This window comes from Patiria miniata, unplaced genomic scaffold, assembly GCF_015706575.1.
Source record: "Patiria miniata isolate m_02_andy unplaced genomic scaffold, ASM1570657v1 HiC_scaffold_4, whole genome shotgun sequence".
NCBI lineage: Eukaryota > Metazoa > Echinodermata > Asteroidea > Valvatida > Asterinidae > Patiria > Patiria miniata.
Genome location: NW_024037071.1, coordinates 10,185,579 through 10,211,765, shown reverse-complemented (window position 1 = coordinate 10,211,765; position 26,187 = coordinate 10,185,579). Strand labels below are relative to the sequence as shown.

Sequence of the window (26,187 nt, the reverse complement as noted above, 5' to 3'; positions counted from 1 at the left end):
CTGGTCTCAACAATGCAACGACTGATTTCTATGAATGTTCTTACTTTGCGCGTCGGCAAAATGAATTTGTTTTTTTTTCAATGTAAGATGATGTCTCAAAACTGCCAAACTCACTGGTTTGACTGGAATCCTGCTGCTGCACAATTTTTAGATTTTAGATGGTTACAATTGAGTATTTATGTGGCCTCTCTGGACTCCCATATATTTTGCACTAAATTTAGTCGGGCACCATTTGCAGTCATCAGCCAACATTTGAAGAAAAAAAGTAAAAACAAAACAAAAAAAGCCGCGTAGCCGCACCACTTTTGGAACAAGCTCCATGCCAGAAACCGGAGACTTTTTTTGGCCTTAAGAACATATTTTGTTTTGCTTTCTACTCCTCTTTTAATTTATGAAAACTACAATGTACCTGTATTCACATCCCTTTTTAGTTAATTTTATTGCAAAGTGCACTTCTTCAACCCTAATTCCCTAGGCATTTTGCTAGGATGCAACCTCAATCCTGCAAAATCCTCCAACTGCCACAATGTAAAAATTGCATACAGCCTCATTCCTGCCAAATCCTCCATTATTTCTTGAATGAGGTCTTTGGAGGGGTGACTGCCTTGATCAGGCAAAATCCTCTGGCAATCAGTGTCAACATGTTGAGGCAGAGCCAGTGACATCCTGGAGCAATGCGGAGGATTTCAAGTATAATCTAGGCCTAAATTTATAAGCACTGCTGAGCATAAACAACACATGGTCCGGCCTGAGACCTTGACACAGTGCATCCTCCAAAACTGGCTAGATACATTTTTGCCACGTTGCCTCAATCCTGCAAAATCCTTTATTTTGCAAAGAGGATTTTGGAGGATTTGGAAAGGTTAGGGTTAAACATTAAAAAATTTTCATGCTTTTCTGGAAAACTGAGGGCGCTGTAGCTGTGATGTCATTTCAGGAAGACTCTGTTCAGTTGAGGGGTTTTCTGCTCAAATTGTGAACCCAAGAATTTGTTCATTGCAAACATTTGTGAGAAAAAGTTTGCTCATTGGCTTACTGCCATGAACTGACACAACAACATATCACAAAGAAAAGAAGATTTACGACAGCGAAATATCCAAAATTCTTGCAACTTATGGTGCTGTAACTAGCTGAGGTTTCTGCCTGAAAGAACATCACAATTTTGCTCATGAATATATGGAAATTCCCATAGGCATAAAAACCAAGGATAAATGGGACACAAAGGTGTATTTTCAAGGATTGCTTTAAACAACTATTACATTGCATGGGCCCTTTAACTTTAAGGTCAATTGGATGAAACATTTTGTAATTATGATCACTGACTTTCTCGGTGCATAGATTATTTTGATTAGACGCACAGATCATAACTTTTTGGGAGCAGTCGCTGGCAACCGCCCTGTGCATCAAAAGGGTTAATATTCTAATTGCATCTTGATAATCGTTCAATGTCAGCTAGTCAGCTACCTCAAATAAATATATTAATGCATAGGCCTACATGATGTTTGATTTTTAAAGAATTTTCAAAGATGCACGCAAATCCCAATTGGCAGACTATTTAATTTCCACCTGGCACATTCAATTATGGCTTAGGCACTTGGCACAAGTAAAATATAATCGGTAAGTTGCAAGTATTCAATCGAAACCACGTTTGAATTCCGAATACTCAATCACTAGCACTAATCATCACACTTAATTTGTTTTGACATATACTTTAGTTCATGGCTTCTGACTAGCGGACCCCTTGAACAAAGACAGTGAAAAATTGGGAACCGCCAACATAGGGCTGGATAGCTCAGGTGGTAGAGCACCAGACCAGGAATCCGGAGGCCGCAGGTTCAAACCCTGCTCCAGTCAATTTCTTTGTGAAAATTACTTTGTTTCTGTGAAAATGTCAGTACAATGTTTGCGAGACAATGCAAAAGAAATGTGGCAATTGTCCATCATGCAAGTTCTAAAGATTGCGTGTGCTTTTTCCCCCATAGAACTTTGTCAGAAAACAAAATCAGATGCTTGCTCAGGCTGGATGTGAACCTACAACCTCCTGTTTACCGGTGCAGATGTCTCAAGCAGTCCACCACCTAGCATGTTTCAGGATGACCCTGGTACCACATATATCAGCTTGGTGCAAAATTTCGGCAAACAAGTGATTCTAAAAAGAAGACAGTATCTCATACCACCACCCATAACTTCATACATACAATGTACATTGTATACTAAGCATTGATAGGATATGCCACAGAGGACCCACAAAAGGGGCGGGGCATCGGGGAAGAACGAAGGAGGAAAACCAGCCCATCCAGGTGCAAGTGCACTATAAAACTGGGCTAATAGGTTTACACACTGGACAGTTCATGTACTTTCCACATCAGACCAAAGTCCCCTCAACATAACTGACATCTTCCATCAGAGTGCTCTTCTGTTTGGGTATGTCTCGGAAAGGACGTTTCTTATAAAGACATTGAGGTCTCCAATGTCTTTATCGCACAAGCTCATCTTGAAAATCACTGTCGGGGCACCCAGCGTTCTACTTCAAGTGCGGTGAATCATTAACAACTTGTGAAGGTTCAGAGAGTGTGGGCAGGGAGTCAAAATGAGAACCTTCCTGGGCCCTGGATTGGATTTGGAGTACAAGATGTATGTCGCCCCAACGTGCAGATGGTCCCTGGCAAGCGCAGCCAGGAAGCATCGGCAGTAGAGGGTGCTATTTAACAAGATGAATCAAGTTCAGTCTCTGGAACTTTGGCATCCAGACCCCAGAAATTCCCAGCTCGCCTCATGAGCTCAAATTAGCTTGAGCATGTAGTGCAAGTGCAAAGGTCTCCAAGATTTGATTCATCTTGTTGATGCCCTCTACCACCGATGCAGCTTGTCTGCACCCGCCAAGGACCGTCTATGTGCTAGAAAAACATACTCCAAATAATAATAATAATAACAATTTGGGGGGGGGGGGGCAAATCATCCTTACTCACAGCTGAGAAGCTGAATTGCGGAGGACGCGGCTACGTGGTCGAGCTGCAGGCATGTAAAGGCGCCTTAAGGCAGCCGCCACTGGACCCGTGTATGACCACGGAGCACAGCCAGAGATCGAAAGTGATGATTTTTGCGGAGAGAGGAAAACTGGACAGCCCGGAAAAAAATGCAGAATTCTACTCACATATGGTCTGAGCCGTGAATCAAACCCAGGCCACAGTGTTGAGAGGCAAGCCCCTTACGCACTAGCCACCCATGCCACCCTAATTCTAGTCTTGGTTAAAGACAACTGCTGTGTGTGCAGGAACTCATGGCAACATATTTGCACTTGAGCTATTTCGGGGCTTATGACGACTTGAGCAGAGCACACTACTGTATAAGGGTGGCCTCAACTCCAAGACATCTTTACGAAGGAAATTCTGAATCCTGCAAAATCCTCCACTGTGCAGGAACCAAATGACACCTTATCTTTACTGACTTGTCATGTACATGTACATGTATGAACATACATTGTAAGCTTATAGTTGCTGGGTTCTACATGCATGACATGCGTACCGGTATGTACATGTATCTTCTAAAAACCTTCAAAATCCATTAAAAAAAGTTTCTGGCGAATTTTGAAGGACCTGACAAAGTCTTGGTTACATCACATGTTATTAACCTTAAAAGTTTGTTTTCTTTCTAGCACCCGCTTCTTGATGAACTGAATGTCACATTCTGTTAACTGCGCAGCATCAATCCCAATGCAAAGTAATAGCAGCTTGGCTTCAACCTTCCTACATTTTGGCAAATCCTCCATTAAAAAACCCTAAAAAAACTAAAACTAAGAATTCATAAGATGGAATTTGCGTCGAGGTGATTTAAATCAATATTAGGTTTTGCCCTTCACCGATGTATAAACACTGTATACTCGGTGTGTTACCTCCCGAGTGAAAGTTGGAAAAAAATCACTCGGGTGGGACTCAAACCCACAACCTCCTGCTATCTAGTGCAGATGTCTTACCAACTAAGATCTTTCAAAATCCAACAGGAAGTTTTTCTAGGATTTTGCAAGATTGAGGAAGGAACATTGTACAGCTCTTTACACAGGGCTTGATGTACACATCGCAATTTCCAGAACAGAACAAAGAATGTGCCACTAAATCACGTGACCAGTCTTAAATCTGGAAAATTAAGAAATTCCTTGCTAAAATGAACAGGGAGTTTTATTAAGGTTTGAAGAACCTGCTTGAGGACAAAGCAACCAATCCTCAACTTGTGTCAAACACACAGTTGGAAGCCTTTGCCCCTACACACCCAAGCCATTGGTTAACAAAATCATAGCCAGAACAAGAGGCCGAGGCCTATATTCCCTATTAAAACAAAATCAGCTGTTCGAGAAAATCATAGCGGGGAGTGACGAGATATGATCCCCTATAGGAGACAAAGGGCTGAAATTGACAAGTGGATTAAGAGCAAGTAGCTGATAGTGTCATCTCCCATTATGATCCAGGGGCTATGCTGACCATCCCCGCCTGCCCGTCACATCACGCCCTTCATAACGCTACACAGAAGACAGCCAGGAAAGGAAGGGGCTCAAAGCAGAGGAAGAGAGGGGTATGTTGGGGGCGGACGGCCAGCTTCCCGGAGAGAAATTGGAGATGGGTGTGTGGTGTAGGGGGGTAAGACGCAATAAATAAAACAAAAAAGACAAAGCGTGGACATTTTATCCTGCAATTTTGGTTTCTAGAGTCAGGGAGGACACTTCCTTGGGATTTTCTATGACAGCTTTTTCAATTCAGGGGATCAAAAATCTGACACTCTGGTCTTAAGGGTAGATTTTAAGATAATAGTAGGGGAGGGGCTAGCATTACTGGGTGAAATCCTAAAAACATTTCTGATGATACAGAGTTATCAATTTCTATTAATTAAACAAAACAGTGGGTTCTGGGACCTTAAAAAAATAACAACACAATTTTAGATAACGTGGAACATATTCTTTCTGGCAGCACAACATTGTGTTATTTGAATTCTTCCAAGCGATTTTCAATCATGTCCTTTTAATTTATGCGCATACACTTTTACTCCTGTTTTCCATAAACTTATACATTGTACATTTGAAGTTTTTTTTTTAAAACTGAACCCTCCTGCTGTCTGAACAGTCACAGACAGTTAATAAAAAACCCATGACTTTTACACAGGCTAGTCACCAACAGTCAATATTTGATTATTCGATAAAGTCCAACTTGGAACAGTCAGATACTAAATTATTTTTTAAAATGCTCTTAAATTCTATGCAGTATTAAATTCTGCTTAAATTCGATGCAGTACAGTGGAACATCGCTATAACGAACATCATGGGATCCACAGAAATTGTTCGTAATAGCGATTGTTCGGTATAGCGATTTCCACACATTTTTGGCCCCCTCTTTTGATCATTGTTATTGTGTAGTTGTCCATTAATATTTTCAATTCCGTAGCAGAACTTCACCAAGTACGCCCTGGTACTGGTACATGTAGTTACCGAAAGACAACTTCGAACACGTGCGACTATTGAATTATGTAATTACACAGTTTTTAATAATAGCCATTTGTGGCTCTTCCGTTGACATTTCCAACAACAACGTTTGGTACGTTTTGTACACAAAAATTGGGAGCCAAGGCTGATGTCCGGTATAGCCGAATGTTCGTTAAGCAGTGTTTGTTATAGCGATGTTCCACTGTATATTGGATGAGGTTCCTTTCTACAGTACCGGTAATTTGGTCTCATTTACTGTAAGATCTTTTGATCTTGTGCTCTACCCGGCACTCCGGCAGTAATTTCTTTAGCGATTTCTCCCGGCGTCGAATAACAAACACTAAGTTAAAAGTAACAGGCAACGGAGTGGTAAATGGTTAACTTTTTGAATGATCACTCGACCAACACGCTTCATCACAATCAGTGCACTCAAGAAAAAAGAAGGGGGGAGTTTTAATGCTAGCTTTCAGAACAGGTCATTGACACATCGGGTACGGTGAAAGCAGCATTTAGCCTATTTTTGAATGATAAATGCTAGCAAAGGGGAACAAAACCTATCCTTGAACAATGGCAAAGCTCAATAGTCCTCATAAACGAACCCTCTGTGTACACCACAACCACCCTCCATCCGGCAATAAAAAATATTTCTAATTTGGCTGAATGAATCTCCTGACTTCTGTGAGTGGATACAAACACGCCACAATAACAACCCCCTGACAGATACTATTTGTCAAACTGACGGCGGGCCATGACTTATTAATTAATCTAGTTTTAGCACCCAAGTGCAGGTCTGTGAAAAGCCACCGCGCCTCACTGCTCATGCCTGCCCAACTCTTTGCTTCATATGCAAATGTCGGTTGGTAGAGACATAAAGGGCAGCCCGCTGACATACTGTGGAGCCATCAGATACGAGCTGGCAATTTTTTTCAAAAGCCTACTGCCTATTTAGAAGCCAGCAATTAAAAAATGACCACCCGGTGACTTGTGAAGTTTTGAGCGATGATGACAGGAATTTAGGTCAAAAGAGATTTTTACAAACCGGTTGTGGTAAATATATCATCTGCAATAGTACCGGTAACTGCATTGATCTGACCTGATATACTTGATGAATTTGTGATTTCACACAAACAAATAGAATTTTTATGAGTTTTAAGTCCAAATCTATCACTCGGCATATTTGTCATTATTATTTTGCTGTATTTTATATTTTGCGTTTGCTGTATAGTGAAATAAAACTCAGCGACAACTTGTACTTGTGACTTGATAAAAATATTGCGAAATGCGAAGCAGCGTTGCTTTGTGCTCTGCGTTCGCTGAAATTCGCGGTCTCCCCAATGTAAAACCTCAAAAGAAACCGCCCGTTTTGGACAAACTCTCAATGCTGAGATTTGTTTTAAAAAGTTTAAGCAATATGCTCCCAAGAAAGCCACGGAATATTGGGACTTACATGTAAGATTGGGGGTTTTGGGGTTTTTTTTATATCAAAGTGTCATCTTATATATAGATATCAAAGATTCTCGGTATTGGATTTCCGATATTGATTATTGAAAATTCTGATATTGACGTTGCTTAGGAAGAAATTACATTTGAAAAGGCGGGAGGAAAACCCCAGAACGAAATTCCAGGGGAAACCCACAGAATGTGGTAGGGACTGGAAAACTCAGTCATCCACATTGGCCTGGGCAGGTTTCAAATCCAGGCCACAGCCAGGGAAGGCAAAGGTACTTTACTGCTATCGTACACCAACCTCATCCCCAAGGTTTCTTCAAATGATGAGACATCAGTCGGTCTCTATATGCAGTTCATTACTGTATACCATAGGAAGGAAGCACATAAATTGAGGTCACTTTGAATTCATTAAGTGATGAAACAGCAATTTCCTGTGTGGAAAAACACATTCAACACAACAATTTCCGGTAGATATCCCACATACACATATGTACCGTATGTACGTACCGGGTACACAGTATTTCTAACTAGCGTACGCAGCACTCTAGTCCATTTTCAGAAGGCCCCTAAAGATGACTAGAGCCCCTTTTTTTTCAAAAATGTTTACTGCAATTTCCTATGTGGAAGCACACATTCGACGCACAGCGTTATTATTTGTGAGAGAAATCTTACATTGAACCAGAAGTGATGACTAAAGCACCGTATTCAAAACTTTTACTGACATTGCATCTCCTGAGAGACCATTACACAGCCATAAAGCAAATGAAGCCGGAAATCCCTACATAAAACTCGATGCCAAACTTTTAAGCAGCGGAAACTCCAAAAATCTTGGGCATTCATTTGACCCATATTAATCCCCATATATACCGGTACATACATACGTACCGGTACATGTACCAGTACATACATTTACCGGTACACAAGTGCAATCTACAAAATTAATCTATCATTTCCATGTATACACATGTACATGAACATGGACGTGAATGTAGTTTTTCGCTTCTTTTACAAGTTTTTGGCTCAAACCTCAAGTTATTCTAAAAAGCAAAAACAGGAAGTCACAGGTTCGAGTCCCAACAGACCAACCTGTGAATTTCTCTGACGAGCCCTAAAGCAACACACAGTACTCACTTAGGTAAAAACCACCAATGGAACTTGGCAAAACCCATTATCACGAAAAATACAGTTCTTTTAAGTTAAACTGTTGGACGAGGTATTTGCCAAACAGCGACAGATTCACGCATGTGCATACCATATGTACAGTGCATGTAGTAAATAAGATCATTAGAAATAATGATAGAATCATGGAAACAAACACGTACATGTATGCAGCTACCGTACATGTAATTGGAGAAGTTGCTTATTAAAAATACCACTTTTCTTCGAAATGACTTCACACCAGGTGCCATAATTTTACAGGATGCTTTAAACTGTCATTTTGTACATCCTAGTAAGGTATTACATAAAAATTTGGTAGTTTTGTTTTTCAATGTTTGCAAATGTTGTATTTTCCCTTTAAATTACGCATTTTATCAGAGTAAGCTCAAGGGGAAAAATGGCAGGGAAAAAATGCATGTACTGTACACCTCTTTTAAAAAAAAGCCTTGATAGTCATTCAAAATGATCATGAACAAACATCTGTTTCAGTAGGGAATTCGCAAACTTGACTGACAGCTGAATACCTTTTCTTTCGACATCATTCGCGCGCTGAATAAAAAAGTTGTGACAACACAACCACTGGGAATTTAAGAAAGACTGGGAAAAGAAGAAATAAAATTCTCTATAGTCACCACAAACTTGGGTACTGAGTATGTGTAACAGTATGTTGGGTCAGGGACGGGCTTTGTTACTGCCAAATTCCAAATGCCAACAGTCAGGAACATATTGTTAGCCATGTCAATAGCATACCCTGTCTGACTTTCTTTCACTTGATGGTTGAAGGGGGGGGGGGGACTCTGCTTGTGGCTAAAGTGGAACAATCATTGTTGAACGGTTTTAGCAGATTGAAAGATTGCATTGCAATTTCACTCAACAGGTATTTCTTTCTTAACAGGTATTTTTTCTTTCCATGGCCGGAAATGCTTTTTAAGGGTTTTTCTTACAAATTGGTGTTTAACTGTAATTTAATAGTTCAGTGTGGGTACATGTATTGTAAATGCTGATGTTCTCACTTGAAGTTATTCACCCTAACTCCGTACTTAGTTTTACTAATGTAGAAGACCATGTCTGTCAAAAGGAACGGATGGTTTTACTGGATGGGAATTGTTTTGTGGTCATGTGTGTGACCTTTTTGATAGGGCAAGGAATGGATCAGGATGGTTTTACTAAAAAAATGGGAATTTTTCTGTGGTCACGTAGTGATATTTTGATCGGGTCACGTGTGTGACATTTTGATCGGGTCACGTACATGTATGTTACATTTTGATCGGGTCACGTGTGTGACATTTTGATCAGGTCACGTGTGTGACATTTTGATCGGTCACGTGTGATATTTTGAAATTAAATTTATGCTAATTTATGCACGGAAAGACCAACTTATGAAACATTTTAAGAAATGTGCGTCTAACTTACTAGCAACACTTTCGTGAACAATAATCATTTGTATCACATTCAATAAAAAACTTCTTTTTTTTTTCTAAAAATTAATTTAGTTTCAATTTCTGAAAACTCGCCCTACATCAGGATGAATTGCTCATTAAGTAAAATTCTTTGTCTTGGTCTAAAATGTAATACTTAGCAAGCTTATGCGATCAGCAAAATTCAGCTGCGAACCAGTGAAAACCTATAAACAATGCATGACATTTTAGCTGGTAACCTAAATTGCTACATTAAGCGAATATTTCCGGCACTTAGCATCATCACTGAGGTCATCACGGTTTGTTGTTTCCGGTTTAAGATGCAGCCACCTTCTCCAGATGATGCAGTAATTCTTTAATAACAGATGAAATGAGATTTGCAATCGGCCGCCCACATATATTGCAAACACTTGACAAAATGTCAGCGGACTTTTGCCCGCGTTACACAAGCGTGATGTGCAAACGGCACGCGGGGACGAAACGGGTCTGCTTGAAGTGTCAAAAGTGATAAATTACAGGGTTTTTTTTATTGAATACTGGGATAAACAGGCAGGAAATGAGGATTAAGTGGACCCCATAGACATGTTAACCCCTGTGTTGTTACCAGAGCTTTTGAGGGGGTGGGCAGAATGGGCGGGGCTTACATGAACATGTTCAATCTCACATGGAGCACTGAAGGGCTGTGATTGGACCACACACATTCACTTGATCTGCATATGCATGACAGTGGATTTTGATTGATGTCGACTCATTTGCTCTGACTGAAACTCATGTTCAAATTGCCATACAACTTGTACCTTTGCCATTTCAAGCTGCTGAAATGTACAATTGCAATTACATGTACATGTACTGTATACATGTATGCAGTACTATTGTGAGGGACAGCAAACAGCATGATTCTTTATTTTCCTGTTATTAAAGGCAGAGTATATCATTTGCAGCTATCAAAAAAGTAACTGACAAAATTATTGTTTAAAAACATACTTGGCTTAAACTCCCTGTGAAATTATTCTTTCTGGCATGCTGTCATTTTGAAGAAAACAATTAAGGTCATGCATTTCCAAAGATGCATCTAAAGACGCATTTTTGAAAATTCCATTAGTAGTTCGTTTTTAATTCGGCGAAGCCATGAATGGGTGTGCACAAGAATTGACACAGTGCAAACACGCGCGCAGTTGCTATAATTCCTTGGTTCAGTGCTTGACATTGCGTAGCTGTGATCGGCTGAATGAGAATGTGTCCCAGACGCTAATTATAGGCGCAATTCGAAACAGAACTTGGCAACTTTTGAATTGAAATCAAGATCCTAGAATATTGTTTTCTCAGAATATACAGCTTTCACTGAGCTAAAACTTCACCAGGTTGGTAGATTTTGAGTACTTTTGTTGCTTCAAACGAAAAAAAATGGACAAATGACAAATAATATACTCTAGCTTTAAGGCAGGAAAAATTTGAACAACACAGTCAGCACGCAATCACAACTGGCAAGGAGCAATCCCTGTATATAAGATCTATAGTTCAATTTTATTTCTATTGCTACATGTATATTCTTTAATACTGGATATGGCTTGTCAATTTTTTTTTAAACAAAATCTTTTCCGGATGCTTGTTTTCCTTAGACCTAGAGGTAATCTGCAGGATATGTACACAACCCAGCTTCAAAAATACGCCGCAGAATGCTTCAATAACAGAAATCAAGGAAAGAGCAACAAGTGGACAATGGTACAAAGGCAGAGACCGAAACCAGACCGCTCTATGTATACAAACACCCTGTTAAACCATGGTTCGACTCATCGAGCCTTTAAATATGGTTTCAAGTTTGTCCGCCAACATACAACTGACATATCGCCGCAAAATACACAAATACCGGTACATGTAATTGCTTGGGCTTGCCAAAAAGCCAACGTACTACACTACAAACGTAAAGAGTAATTCAATCAATATAAAATTGAATAAAATAAACAAAAACATCTTTGACAAACCACAGGCTAGGAAATGAATAGCAAAAATATTGCCCTGGCTGAATTTTTTTGATACATACCGGTAGAACAGCAAAGAATACCAATCTGGTATAAAATTAAAAAATCATTGAGGCTACATGTACATGTTCATTGGTAATGTAGGTAGAACTTTTTAAAGGTACATATACATGTAGAGTACATTGTACATTGAATATCATTTGTCATTTGTGCATTTTTTTTGTTTGAAGCAACAGAAGTGCTGAAAATAAAAAGAAGCGTGCTTAACAACTAACCTGATGAACTTTTGGCTCAGTGAATGCTGTATATATTCCAAGAAAACAATATTCTAGGATCTCGATTTCAATTCAAAACTTGCCGCATCATATTTTCAATTGCACACAAAATCAGCGTCTGGGACACGTTCTCATTCAGCCAATTGCAGCTATGCGATGTCACGCACTGAACCAACTAATTATAGTAACCGCGTGCGCCTGTGCATACTGTCAACGCTTCACGCACCCATTCACGGCTTTGCCGAATTAAAAACAAACTACTAACAGAAATTTCCAAACTTTGAAAATGACCTTCTTTTATTGTTTTCTTCAAAATGACAGCATGCCAGAAAGAATAACTTCACAGGGAGTTTAGTACCATTACCATCTTTAAACCAAGTTTGCTTTTCGACAATAATTCCTACAGTTACTTTTTGGATAGCTGCAAATGATATACTCTATACCTTTAAGTTGTAGAAATTGCATAAAGAAAATTAGACATGAACTTTTATTTTTTGTGTGACTTTTCTGTATACATTCTTATGATAAACTTTTTTTTTTTGACTGGATGTCACACCTGATTGGCTAATAAACAGCAACATCCAAAAAGCCAAAGACCTTTATTATCCCAACCCTTCATTCGTCAATACCTTGACAGCCCAGAATCCCCCACAGACTTACATCCGGATTACATCAATTATACGTGTTTGGGCCACAGGATCTGGGGTATTAATTTTATACCAAATTTGATAAACCCTCGCCTCAAAACGCCGCCTGCTGATTCGCTGGTCCTGGGCCTTTGCCGGGGGTGAATCACTCCCTTTACTCCATTGGCCTCGAAGTTGAGCCGCACTTTAAGGGGGGGTTTGAAGTTTAAAAAAATATCCCCACGACCAGCCATCGATAACAGAGAGGTACCATCTGATAGGCACTAAGGATGTTGTTCATTATCCAAGTGTAGACAAAAGCTGGAACTGGATTGCAAATGAAGACGGCCAATTTACAAGTTTACTGAAACACTGGCATCAGCTTTGCACGTAAACTGTGTACATTGCGCGTCTATACCCACTGCCGCCGGCCTATACCCGACAGTATGATCAACAGGTGTTATGGTTAACTTCAACAATGATTATAAAACATGATTCAATTGATACAACACAGGCTGCCCCTAAACCTTCACTGTGATGATCATGCATTTTTTTTTCATATGGAAAGACAAAGAGCCATGTAGTGACATGCAATTCTCGGCTGCAATTTAAAAATGGTACTGCAGTACAGAAATACTATATAAAATATGTAAATTTGAAAAAGTCAGATCAATAAGATTTTTTGTTTAAGATATACTGCTTATGAAACCTGATTTTTGTTCACTTTTATTGTCAAACAACACACAATTGTTTTTCATGGTCCCCGAGCCTTCAAAGCACATAAGGAGATTTTGCACAATTGAGGAAGGTACCGGTACACAGCCCCAGGGCCGTTGGAAATAGGGCATATCGGGGTGTGACACCCCCAACCCCAAGAATTTCTCTCCTCTGGCATTTAGCGTCTCAGTCGGTAAAGGAAAAACCATATCAAAGTACAGATCACAGGCATGGGGGGGGGGGGGGGGGTGGTCAGCAAATATGCCGCAACAATGGCGCCGCCAATTGTCCAATGGTGTCCAAGATCGTCCGTTTTGAAAAAGACCCCCAAATTTCAGATGGTGTTCAGCCCCCTTACCCAACACTTTTGACCTTGCGGCAAGCTGGTGACCAGAAACAAATTCCAGGTAACCTTCCAGCATGGATGGCCCGTCAGCCAAATATTATCATACCCCACCCCCCTCCCCCCCCCCTCCCGCCCCATCCCCCCCCTCCCGCCCCACCCCCCCCCTCCCCCCCACCCCCCCCCCCCCCCCCCCCCCCCCCTAGTCTATGGAATATCCCCTTGCACAGCACAGACCATAAGTGGTCTATGATATGCCAGCAGATTGAGCAAATGCAAAACAAGACTGCGTCTTGACCTCGAAATTCTGACCATTTAGCGGGCACCTTATCGCGCCTTCGGTAACCCGTTGTACTGTTAGTATAACAAAAATATGGCAGCCCAATTGACCAATCGACAGCTTAATAGTCCACAATTATGATCAAAATGACATCTGAAGTCGACTCTGATTGGCTGGCGCATGGGATTGCATACAATTTGCACACTCACATGTACGTATCAGACTTTGATTACAGAGAGGATTCCGTTGAACAACGAATGATACTCAGACTACTCCCCCCCCCCCCCCCCCCCAGCATTCATATTGGTCTGGCAATGCCCCTGCACAGCCCCTATTACATACTAGTATGGCGTTTTATGAAAGTATTTCCCAAGAAGTTGAAATCGACATAATTTGCCACTGGTTTCCTGGGGGGGGGGGGGGCAGGATTCAAGCAGGTTTCTAGCATAAAAATCATTCAGCCATTTCAGAGTAGTAGGCTGAAATTTAAAGCTCATTTTAGCAGGGACTACGAGCTGCCATAAGCAATCATGGCAAAAAGTTTCTAAATGTGTTGTTTGTTGTTCACTAAAGTTTTACCCTTTGCGCACGTGGCAAACTACCGTAGGGACTGAAGCATCGATGGTGACACACTGCACAATACCCAGCAATCGCCCTGCCTTCGGCCGTGAACTTACGGGGAAAGCCAGGTAGGGTTACTATTATTATACCACCAGAATTGGAAAGACCTGCCGTTTATCTTGGTTACGGGAGAACGGAAGCAGGCGTAGCGGAGATGGGTGGAGGACCTTACCTGGACCATGTCACAGGGCTATTTATAGCCCAGGTGCGCACCTGGTTTGAGTACAACAGAACAGCTGGAAGGGAAATAAACTTGGACCACCCAAAACAACAGAGGGCGCCAGACTGAATACATAGTGAAACACTCTTCATCAGTCCATGTGCATTGTGTTTTATGTGCAATTGTCTCACAGAAAAAATGTGTTGTGTAGCAGTGCAGATACACATTACACACAACGATAAGGCCCTGCAAAAATAGGCAAACCAATTTACAATGTAAACATACATACCGGTAAATGATACATAAACATGTACATACCGGTATTTTACAAACTAGGGACCCATGCATTAAAGGGAATATACAACATTTGCAAACATCGAAAAAAGTTTTTAAGAAATACCTTACTAGATGTTGGTAAATGACAGTCTAAAGCATCCTGTAAAATTATGGCACCTGGTGTGAAGTCATTTTCAAGAAAATGGTATTTTTGTATACATTTCCAACGGTGGTCGGCCGACCACCGTTGGAAAAACCTAACTATATTTCAACTACTGCTCCAAATTTACCTTTTTTTCAGTCCAAATTTTGTTTGGTATTGGTTACATGTTCATGAACGGGTGCAGGCCAGCTAGACTGGTTCCCTTACCTTACAATTTTCTGGCAACTATAAATTGATCCATTTCATCTTTAGTGGAGTCAGGGAACCAGACTACTTGAACAATTTTGTTGTTCTTGGTTTTTCCAGCATTTTCGAACATAAAACTTCAAACATATCAGTGTAACAATATTTGATATATTATACTAACCCCTCAAATACTCCATTTCTGAAAATTACAGCAAAAGCCAATAATGTACATGTACATTCCCTTTAAGGGTATAAAAGAATAATACCCAACATCACAGCTCTATCCAAATTGTTTTGCTTAAAAACTACCAATGAAACAAGACACAAGTTGTAACTCAAAGCAAGTCAAAACCATGAATTTGCAACGTCACAGAGAGTACATGTATCTGCTCTGCAAATTTGTCCTCAAATAAGCTTCGCACTTGCATTTGTGCATGCATGAACTCAACTTTACTATCTACAGGAGCAAGGAATTGAACAAAATCATCACAAATGCTGTGAGCTTTCCTACTGGACATGAATTTCTCTGAAACGGCCACGCAAAGACGTGCCTTACACATCTGCCCAAAAAACAAACACTTTATAAAATATTCTGTAGAGCTGTACGAAATCAAACCCACATCATAAAGGTAACGCAGAATGAAAAGAGAAGGTCCGTTTCCTCCATCATCCTCAGGGAAATCTTGCCCCAAACTCACGTAGAACTGGTGAGCAAGATTGTGCAGTGTAAGATTTATTGTACATGTGTATACATATTTACAAATATCTGTATTCTTCATCAGTGATTCCAAGTACTTTGATGGTGCGTGCACAGACAGTGGGGCATTTTGCAGCATTACCAAATGTGCTGGTTGGGTTTGTTTCCCATTTATATCACTTTTAAGTATGATTAAGATTTGCAAACTGCATAAGGGTTCAAGTGAAGTAAAGGAACTGTACATGGAAAATGACTTCCCAGCTACAAAAAAAAAAATGTAGACACGTCACATGCATGTGGAGCACTGTGGTCCAATGGTTATGGTGTTGGACTCGCTTGCTGTACCCGGTACAGGGGCGTACCGGTAGCACTGTCATTTTGATTGGGGGGGGGGGGGGAGTTTGAAAGGGCACTTGGGAGGGGGGGGGGGTGGTATTATCTGTCGATGGGGGCGCTGTTTAAAACTGACGATTATGCACACTAACGGACATTATATGGTGCTTTTAAGGGCGATACATGGGTGAAATTCTTACAAAGGCACCCAGAACGGCTGATGTCACAAAAAAGGGCACAACTTCTTTTAAAATAATGGGGGGTGGGTAAATATCCCCCTTAACCCCCTGCTGGCTATTCCTATGCGGTATGGGGTACGTGGTACCTGGGTTCAAACGCTGATGGGGAGCATGGTGCTTGTGCTCTTGGGCAAGACACTTGCCTCTCTACACTCTCTACACTACAATTGCCTCTCTACAAGCAGGAGTACAAATGGGTACCTGTGAAGGTAAAGACTAGAGTGTGCTGATCTTGTATTGCTGGGCACCTCTGAAAAAACAGTGTTCCACTGAGAGGTTTCCCCAGGGTAAATAAGAAATAAATGATAATTTTATAATATTAAATAATGTGTACATGTACCGCTACATGTACGGTAAGTAGAATTCCACTAGGTAGGCCTACAGCGAAGCATAGGAAGTGGTGCCGGTTACCAACTACCGGTAATATGCCATTCAACACTGACTCACACATACCGGTACCATGCCAGAGAGCCGGTTCTTGAACTACATGTATACAGAGAGCCTCAACCTCCCCCCCCCCCCTTCCACTCCTGACCCCGCCCCCACCACTTCAACCCTGGTGTGTGTTTGCGCGTACTTGTGACTCAGCTCAATAATAGTGACTGGTTAGCAAGGGGTGGAGATGCTCCCCTGGGTGCAGTCAATACCCTGCCCAGATCCTATGACGGGTAGCATTGACATTTTGCGGTTGGCAACCCGAGTCCCTGGCCCTCCAAGTTGACAGGCAAGAGGCTCTCTGGATTATGAATTTATGAATGGTGAATCTGCAATTTGAATTGATATCTTGGGCATTCCGAACGTCAGGGCGAAACTATCAACCATGCTACTATTTTAACTGTCAGATTCCTTCAAAACCTTCATTTACAAAATTTACTTGTACCAATGCTAAAGGGGAAAGGTACACTTGTAGCATACCGGTACATGTACTACACACATGTCTTCTGATGTACAGGACATGTATAACATCTGTGTTACAAACAAAAATCAAAATAAGTTTCAAAGTTGAACAAAGAAATTGACTGGAGCGGGGTTTGAACCTGCGACCTCCGGATTACCGTTCTCTGGTGCTCTACCAACTGAGCTATCCACCCCTGTGTTGGCTCAGTTGGTAGAGCACCGGAACGGCAATCCGTACATGTACGTCACAGGTTCAAACCCTGCTTCACTTTGCCTTTGTGGTTTATTTGAAGACTTGTAACAAAAAGCCGAATCCAAAAAGACGTGATCCCAGTTTGCTACTTCTCAGTTTGCAGCATTGCTTATGTTGCTAGCACCATAACTTTGGGCGTGATCCCTGGCCATATGGCATACAAGCTTTATGGCTTCTGACTAGCTAGACTAGACAACGTTACTGACAAACAGAGGGCTGGATAGCTCAGTTGGTAGTACACCAGAACAGTTATCCGAAGGTCGCAGGTTCAAACCCCACTCCAGTCAATTTCATAAACATAAAGGTCAATGAAGCAACATCATCTGTTAATTTTTCTGTTTTACAAGGTTTGAATCAACAGGAAACTTATGGACACATGTAGTCATTTTCTTCTAGTTTTAACAGGGATGTACCGGTACATGTAAGTGAGCGGATGACAATTTTACCTGAAATATGAGGTAAAAAAGGACACGTATCATTTATACCAAGAAATTGACAACATTTCCAATTGCATCCATGGAAGAGATTTCCCCCTGAATATCCTACATATACTCAAGAAAAATCCTTACAAGTACAAAGCGCTTTTTTAGTTCACAGTCACAGCAATAGACTGACGTGCATCATGCCAGCAAGCAAAATTTACCCTCCAAAGCAGTTAATTTCAGTTAATTGCAATACTGATAGGCAAGGTTTGGTAAACACGTGTGCATACAAACGTAAACAGTATATAAAACTAATCATTTCCAAATCTGGAGACAATTTAGGGGCCTATCCCTTCCGATAAACAGCAGTGTGCCCCTGACGCCAATGCTTGCTGATTACAAATGAACGTACATGCACTAAATCTTAGTGAAGAATTTTCACGTCAGCTCCAACCCTGCCCGATACTTTGAAATCCAGAAGGTGGTTTCGTGAGAATCTTGTCGATTTGATGAGGGTACCGCCCAGCCGCTATATGGAAATTACAGTGAAATGCCCATCGAAAGTTAGTCTTTGTAATAGAGCATCAAGGGACTATGATATGCGGGCAGATTCGGCAATTAATTTTGCAAAAAAGAACTGATCTCAAGATTCTGACCATTCAGCAGGCGCTTTCTTTTTTGGGTCTTCAGTGTTTGGGTCTCATTTTGTGCAAAATAACATTTTTTTTTAAAATTTACGCAAAACTTTGCAATACAAAAGTTGATTTTTATCTATTCCAACTATGACTGGCTTTTTTTTTTAAATGCCTCGGAGATTGCGACATATTTGACCCAGATTGCAACGGAGGTTAGCGGAGGGGTGCATAATACCTGTAGATAATGATGACATCAACTACATGTGGGTCACTCGTCTGCGATTAGAGAAAAATGACGAATAAGGCCCACGTGGGGATACCTACGAAAGAAGGTCAGACGGTGGAAAATGACATCAGACACCTCATCTGGGGAGGGGTGGGGGTGGGGCTTATGAATAAGTTATCTTTTTAAATTGGATAAGGTCCCTTAAGAGCTGGACCTATTCATGAGAGGAATTTTGTGCTCATTGTGGGGCCACCTATGTAATTAGGGTCACTTAAATGCTAATTGCGGGGCAATTATCCACTTGGGTAATCTATGGTGAAATACTGACAGTGTCTAACAAATTGGGTTACCAGCCAAGGTCCTGTGACATAATTCTTAATATGTACTCATTACCTGGCTACCAGTCACTCACTGCAAACCGGTGCAATTACTAATCAGTCACTGAGAATATAATTAAGCCACGCCCCCTTTGACAGCTCAGGAATTTCACTTCAAGTTATACAAGCTTTGTGGGCACTCACTACGGTTACACTTCTATGTTCTGACACCCCTACCGGTATGTTCCGAAACCTCTATGTTCCAACACACCTATATTCTGACTGCATACAGTGTATATTCCTATTCCTATTCCTAACCCTAACCCTAACTCCAACCTCAAAGGGGCACTAGGTCCTGAATTCCCCGAAAATGTTATGTTTTGGATTGTTTACTTAGCCTATTTCAAACATCTGGTTGAAAGGAAACCAACCTAATGTCTTACCGTTCCCGAGAAAAGCCAAAAAAAACCTGCTTGTTTACATCGGACATGACGGAGTACGAATTTCGTGTCGTTCTCATGTACGCTATACACGTTGTGTGTCTCGGGAACAGCGCACGTTGACCAATCACCAATGCAAAAAATTGTGGTTTCTTCAACGTCCGCAAAAGGCGAACACTTTAGGCCTACGAATGAAATCACAACTACATAGCATCCAAACAGCTCGAATTTATGGGGTCGCAAAAGTGGACCCCGAAATTTGTTCTCGCACGCATGTATATATATACAGGAATAACACAAAAACGCCCAGTTTTGAAAGGATAGTTGTGTGGATGTTTATATCCTACTTTTAAAAGTTATTTCCGATTATCATCATCTCGTTCAAAGCGCGTTTTGTAGCCCAATTGGGCTGTTCCAGGACCTAGTGTCCCTTAAACTCCAACTTTAGTCTTTTAAAAACAAAATTGTGTATTCTTTCTGGCCACTATTTCAAGGAAGACATTATATACCAGTACAAAAGAGTTTCAAGTACTTTAGCCCCAGTAATGTTTCTCTTATGACCATACATAACCCTGATCCTCTTGATTTCACGTCGAGGTTCATGTCGTTAACCCCTTCCTGCACTTTTTGGAGTAGATGGTTCCATCTTTTTTGGGTCTCGAGCCTCATGAACTTTTGATGACACACTGGTCTCATCCCAACAACCCAACCACCTACCAGGTTTGACCTTGAACACGTAATCCCTCATTTCCACCCCTTTAAACTTCACTTCAACCCAACTGTAGAATCCGTGACCTGTGAGGATACTCCTTGAGATCACACTTGTAACCTTTCAGCTCTTGCCTGTATTACCCCTCACTGATCTCCAGATAGCACCTCTAAATCTTGTTTTTACTCAACCTTACCAACTGCAACCTTAAACCAACCTCTCATTCCTAAGCCCCCTGAATGAACTCCGCGATCCGAAGTGCGCCCCTGAATTACCCCTTGCCCTAGTAAATGTCTTTGTATCACAGGCTCTCACTTCTATTACCCCTCAAGGAACTCCAGATTGCATCACTGATTCCTGGGCAATTACCCCTTTACCCTACCCTCACTGAACTCCAGATTGCACCCCTGTTTCCTGGGCATTTACCCCTTTACCCTAAAGACAACACCCTTGTATCCCAGGTAGCCCCCTATTACCACTGAATGAACTCCAGATTGCACCCCTGTTTCCTGGGCATTTACCCCTTTACCCTACTGACAACATGTATCCCAGGCAGTCCCCCTATTACCCCTTACTGAACTCCAGATTTAACCCGTTTCCGGGGCATTTACCCCTTTACCCTAGCGACAGCACCCTTGTATCCTAGGCAGTCCCCCTACTACCTCTCACTAAACTCCACATTGCACCCCTGTTTCCCGGGCATTTACCCCTTTACCCTACCGACAACACCCTTGTATCCCAGGCAGTCCCCCTATTACCCCTCACTGAACTCCAGATTGCACCCCTATTTCCCGGGCATTTACCCCTTTACCCTACCGACAACACCCTTGTATCCCAGGCAGTCCCCCTATTACCCCTCACTGAACTCCAGATTGCACCCCTGTTTCCCGGGCATTTACCTCTTTACCCTACCGACAATACCCTTGTATCCCAGGCAGTCGCTCTATTACCCCTCACTAAACTCCAGATTGCACCCCTGTTTCCCGGGCATTTACCCCTTTACCCTACCGACAACACCCTTGTATCCCAGGCAGTCCCTCTATTACCCCTCACTGAACTCCACATTGCACCCCTGTTTCCTAGGCATTTACCCCTTTACCCTATCGACAACACCCTTGTATCCCAGGCAGTCCTCCTATTACCTCTCACTGAACTTCAGATTGCACCCCTGTTTCCTGGACATTTACCCTTTACCCTTCCGACTGCACCCTTGTATCCCAGGTAGTCCCCCTATTACCCCTCACTGAACTCCAAATTGCACCGCTGATTCCTGGGAATCTACGCCTTTGCCCTTCCAACAGCACCCATGTATTCTAGACAGTCCCTCTATTACCCATCACTGAACTCCAGATTGTACCCCTGATTCCTGGGCTTTTACCCCTTTACCCTACCCCTTTACCCCCTAGAACCCTTGTATCCCAGGCAGTCCCCCTCACTAAAGTCCAGATTGCACTCCAGAAGCCAACCTGAAGCTTTGAACCCTTACTCCTAATGACAGCACCCTTGCATCCCAGTCTCACCCTAATTCTTTTTTGGAGTGGATGGTTCCATCTTTTTGGGGTCTGTGATCCTCATGAAGTTTTGATGGCAGACTGGTCTCAACCCAACGATCCTCATGCACCCTCCAACCACCTACCACTTTTGACCTTGAACCCCTAAGGCCAAAAAAAAAAGTCTCCGGTTTCTGGTATGCGCGCGTCGCCGTAGCCATGCACGTCGGCAAAATGAAAAAGTTTTTTTTTCAATGAAAGATGATGTCTCAAAACCGCCAAACTCACTGGTTTGACTGGAATCCTGCTGCTGCACAATTTTAACGTGTTTTTGGATGGGGTTATGATCGAGAATAAGCTTTATGTGGCCTCTCTGGACTCCCATATATTTGCACTAAGTTTAGTCCGGCACCATTTGCAGTCATCAGCCGACATTTGAGGCAAAAAAAATCAGGTAAAAAAAAACAAAAAAAACGCGTCGCCGCACCACTTTTCGGGCAAGCTCCATACCACAAACCGGAGACTATTTTTTGGGGGCCTAATCCCTCATTTCCACCGAACTGTAGAGATGTGCCGTGTGAGGATACTCCTTGAGATCACACTCGTAACTCTTCAGCTCTTGCCTGTATTATCCCTCACTGATCTCCAGATACCGGTAGCACCCCTGAATCTTGTTTCAACTCAACCATACCTACTTGCATCCCAGTCTTGCTGATAATAGCGCCCCTGAAACTTGAGCTTTAATCCCTTACCCCTTCAGGTTAACCCCAGCTCAGATATATAAGCACCCCTAAATCTTTCCCCCTCACTGCTTCCCACTGCACCTTTGCATCTCAGGATCTCCCCCAAAGCCCCCTTAATGAACTCCCAATAGCACCCCTGAATTGACAGTTTTACCCTTAACCCTTTAACTGTTTGTGCCTCTACATTTTTTTCTCGTTTTGATATATATGCGCAACGAGCCAGCCAGGTGGAGTGCTATGTCACAGTTCCGATGATACATTTGTGACATCCTGTGGATCCAACAGCCTAATCTGTTAAAGAGGGGGAGGGGTACACATTCACGTACACGTAACTTGGGTTGACCAAACTTGCTCCAGTTTGATCTTGTGCACTGACTTTCAACAGCCATGTATGCAAACACTAGGCTGTTTAATTGAAATTAGAGAAAAACGAAAATTGGTAAAAGTTACATCCAGGATTAAGAACATTTAGGTTGGTTCTGGCAATGGCAATTTTGTCTCAAGTCTGTCCTAAACTCAGGACTAACCCATCATTTGGACTACATACCGATAAATACATGTACATACACTGTATGTACACTGAACAAAATACAGTTCAGATATTTACTTGCTTAATTATTTGTTCACAGTGGTACGATTGTCTCATTTATATTGTTTTCTTCATGTATTTCTTTTTGCCATTTGATTCTTTTGTTTATTTTGAGTAAGATAATGAATTTGTTGTATACCATTCATTTGGTTTGTTAAATTTATTTGTTTCTTTTAAACTTGCGCTTGATATTTTTTTCAATATTTATTCGATCCACTGATTCATCTGTTTATTTATATTGGTCTTTGATTATGTAATTTATTTATTTGTGTTACTGTGTTTAACTTTTGACTAGTTGCAAGATATATACATTTATGGCATTATCTGTTTTTTAATCTATCCCTCAATATTTATATTCATCCCACGAGCATTGTATTTTATTGTAAGTTGTCTCTGTATTTGTTGAGTTGTCATTTCGGTTTTGTTTTGTCAAGGCATCTCCATATAAGCCCCCAGCTTCAAAAGATGCCTCTACATGTGTATAATTGCATATATCGATTTATTGTTCTTTCTTTCTTACAATGTATATAATATTAATAATATTATTTATTACTTCACTTTGTTACATTGTTTTATAAAAGTTGTGGCATTATCAGGAAATAAATGTTCGTTGAAAACAATGAATTGAAAATTGAAATGAGTGTAATTTCCATTCAGTTGTAACTTTGTAACAGAAACGAAGTTGACATGTACAATGTATGTATGTTTAGTTGTTTATCATGATTCTGTAATTTTTGAAAAGGTTTTCATATTGTGTATACAGCCATACTGTATATTGTACGAGCACCAATGATCTCAATCATAATGCCAGTACTCAAACTATTCGCACAACCGCTTTCGGGCGTTAGTCAGAGAAAACAAACAGGGTGTCCGTTGTTTTCACAGTTTCAGAAAACATCCCCTTCTGCAAAAATCATCTGCAAAATGGGAACAGTGCGCGTGGTGTGGGGGATTTGTTGAAATGCTCTCTACGAGGAATAAAAAAACCAGAAAAACATTTTGAAAGCGTGGATATCCAATAAAGATTGCATGAAATGCAGTGGCAGACGGTATTGGGTTTTATTTCAGTACCCCCAACAGGCATGAAAACACTCCTTGGGAAACAGTCCAGTCGCAAATTGGAGTTTCCTTGAAGTTGTCAATGTGTAATATTTCAGAAAACACTTCATTTCCTGCTGAACTTTGACAATCTGATGGCGCTTGGGGGCGGGAGCTGGGTCCTAGAAAGGAGCATCTTGCTGTACTGACGCACTGCACAACTTCTCAGATTTGAATTTTGGGGTTGGGCTTCTTTAGCAGGTACCCGGGTACCATTTTTTTTTTTCAATTGGATACCCGGTTCCCCGACTGCCTGTAAATGCACACCCCTCAAATTTACAAATGGATGTGCACAGGGTGAGTTTAAAAAAAACACCCAAATTTCGGGACCATTGTTTTAGGGAAGTTCTGCATGTACTATTTTCAATATCTAGGATATGAAAGCCTAATTCATAAGCTTTCTTTTAGTACAAGAATCATTCAAATCACTCATGTACTTTTCAAGTTACGGAATTTTAAACACAACCACAATTTTAAGGTTCTGTCCACGGATCACAAAAAAATTGAGTGTTCTTTCAACAAAATGAAAACAAATCACATGGATGAGCGTGAATTGTTTTCTTTTTGCTGAAAGAATGCACACCTTTTTGGTGATCCGTGGAGAGAACTTTAAAACAGTGGTTGTGTTTAAAATTCCATAATTTGAAAAGTACATGAGTGATTTGAATGATTCTTGTACTAAAAGAAAGATTATGAATGGGGCTTTCATATCCTAGATTTTGAAAGTGCTACATGCAGAACTTCAATGAAACAATAGTCCCGACATTTGGGTTTCGATTTTTTTTACTCAGCCTGCACATACATGGATGTACATGTATACATTTGTACTTACTGAACACCTAATTGCTATACTGATGGCCAACTGACTGCTGACTGCTACTGACCGACTTACAGACTTACACGTGGGCCATTCATTGGTCACGGTGTGACATAAAATTGAGCTGGTCTGCTTTTTGAAGCTTTGCCCCTTGTTCACTTCATCTGACATATTAATTTGACTGATTCGTCATGTTAGTACTTTTTACTCCCTACCTCAAGAGCATAGTTTCTACCTTCACAAATTATGTCAAAAATCAAAGTTTGGTCAAGTGTGCAACATCAGACATAAAAATGGTATTCATGTTTTTCTCCGAAGTTCTAAGGACACACACATCCATACTTATTTTGGAGCAAGACTAGTCTTTTGTGATTTACAGAATGCATAAAAAATGTACACCCTCTGCTTTAGTTTTACTAAATAAGAATGGTTCTGTGGTCGTGTGTGTAACATTTTGATCGGTCACGTACATCACATGTTGTAATTAAAATTATGCTAATTTATGCACAGAAAGACCAACTTATGAAACATCTTAAGAAATTTACTTACTAGCAGCACCTACCGGTATGTGAACAATAATCATTTGAATTACATCACATAACAAAAAACATTCCAAAAACATTAATTTAGTTTCAATTTCTGAAGAATCATCCGTACAGATTCGATACTAACCACAGTTCAACCATTTTACCCAAATGAAAGATCTTCAAAAACTGACTGTATATGGACTGCTGTTTAATTGATTGATTAGTGCGGAGGAGGCATTTATTGTCTTTTATTTATGGGAAAAGAGGGGGTGTATGGATGAATCTATGTACAGTCAGCTCGGAGAAAGTGACCTCTCCTTACTCATACTTCTGGTCTGGTGACTATCCAACACTCAGAAAATGTGCAATCAATTCCCAGCTAACAGATGATCATGAATTTCTCGGTGCCCTCTGGCACAATACTTCATTAGACATGTTCCCTTCAATCTAGGGCTCAAATTTGTGTCGTGGCGCACTGCGAGCCATTAAAAAAGAAAAAACCTGGCGCCAATGTGAGCTTAGCCTTTAGTGCATATCAAAAACCTGTGAATTTCATAGAGCCGGAAATTTCATACAGAGCACATGGATTCCAAGTTTGATTAATGGAAAAGCGATTTTTTTTTTTTCTCAATCTTTT

General features: G+C 41.0%; 1 protein-coding gene and 1 non-coding gene across 2 annotated transcripts in view; one reads left to right on the top strand and one right to left on the bottom strand.

The window, feature by feature from the left end:
• LOC119739794 (nucleoplasmin-like protein ANO39) overlaps positions 1–26,187 on the bottom strand; it is an 86,012-nt gene that overhangs the window by 37,188 nt on the left and 22,637 nt on the right. The window lies entirely within an intron of this gene.
• On the top strand, positions 1,782–1,854 carry Trnap-agg. The gene has a single exon. It is a non-coding gene; the product is annotated as a tRNA-Pro (tRNA).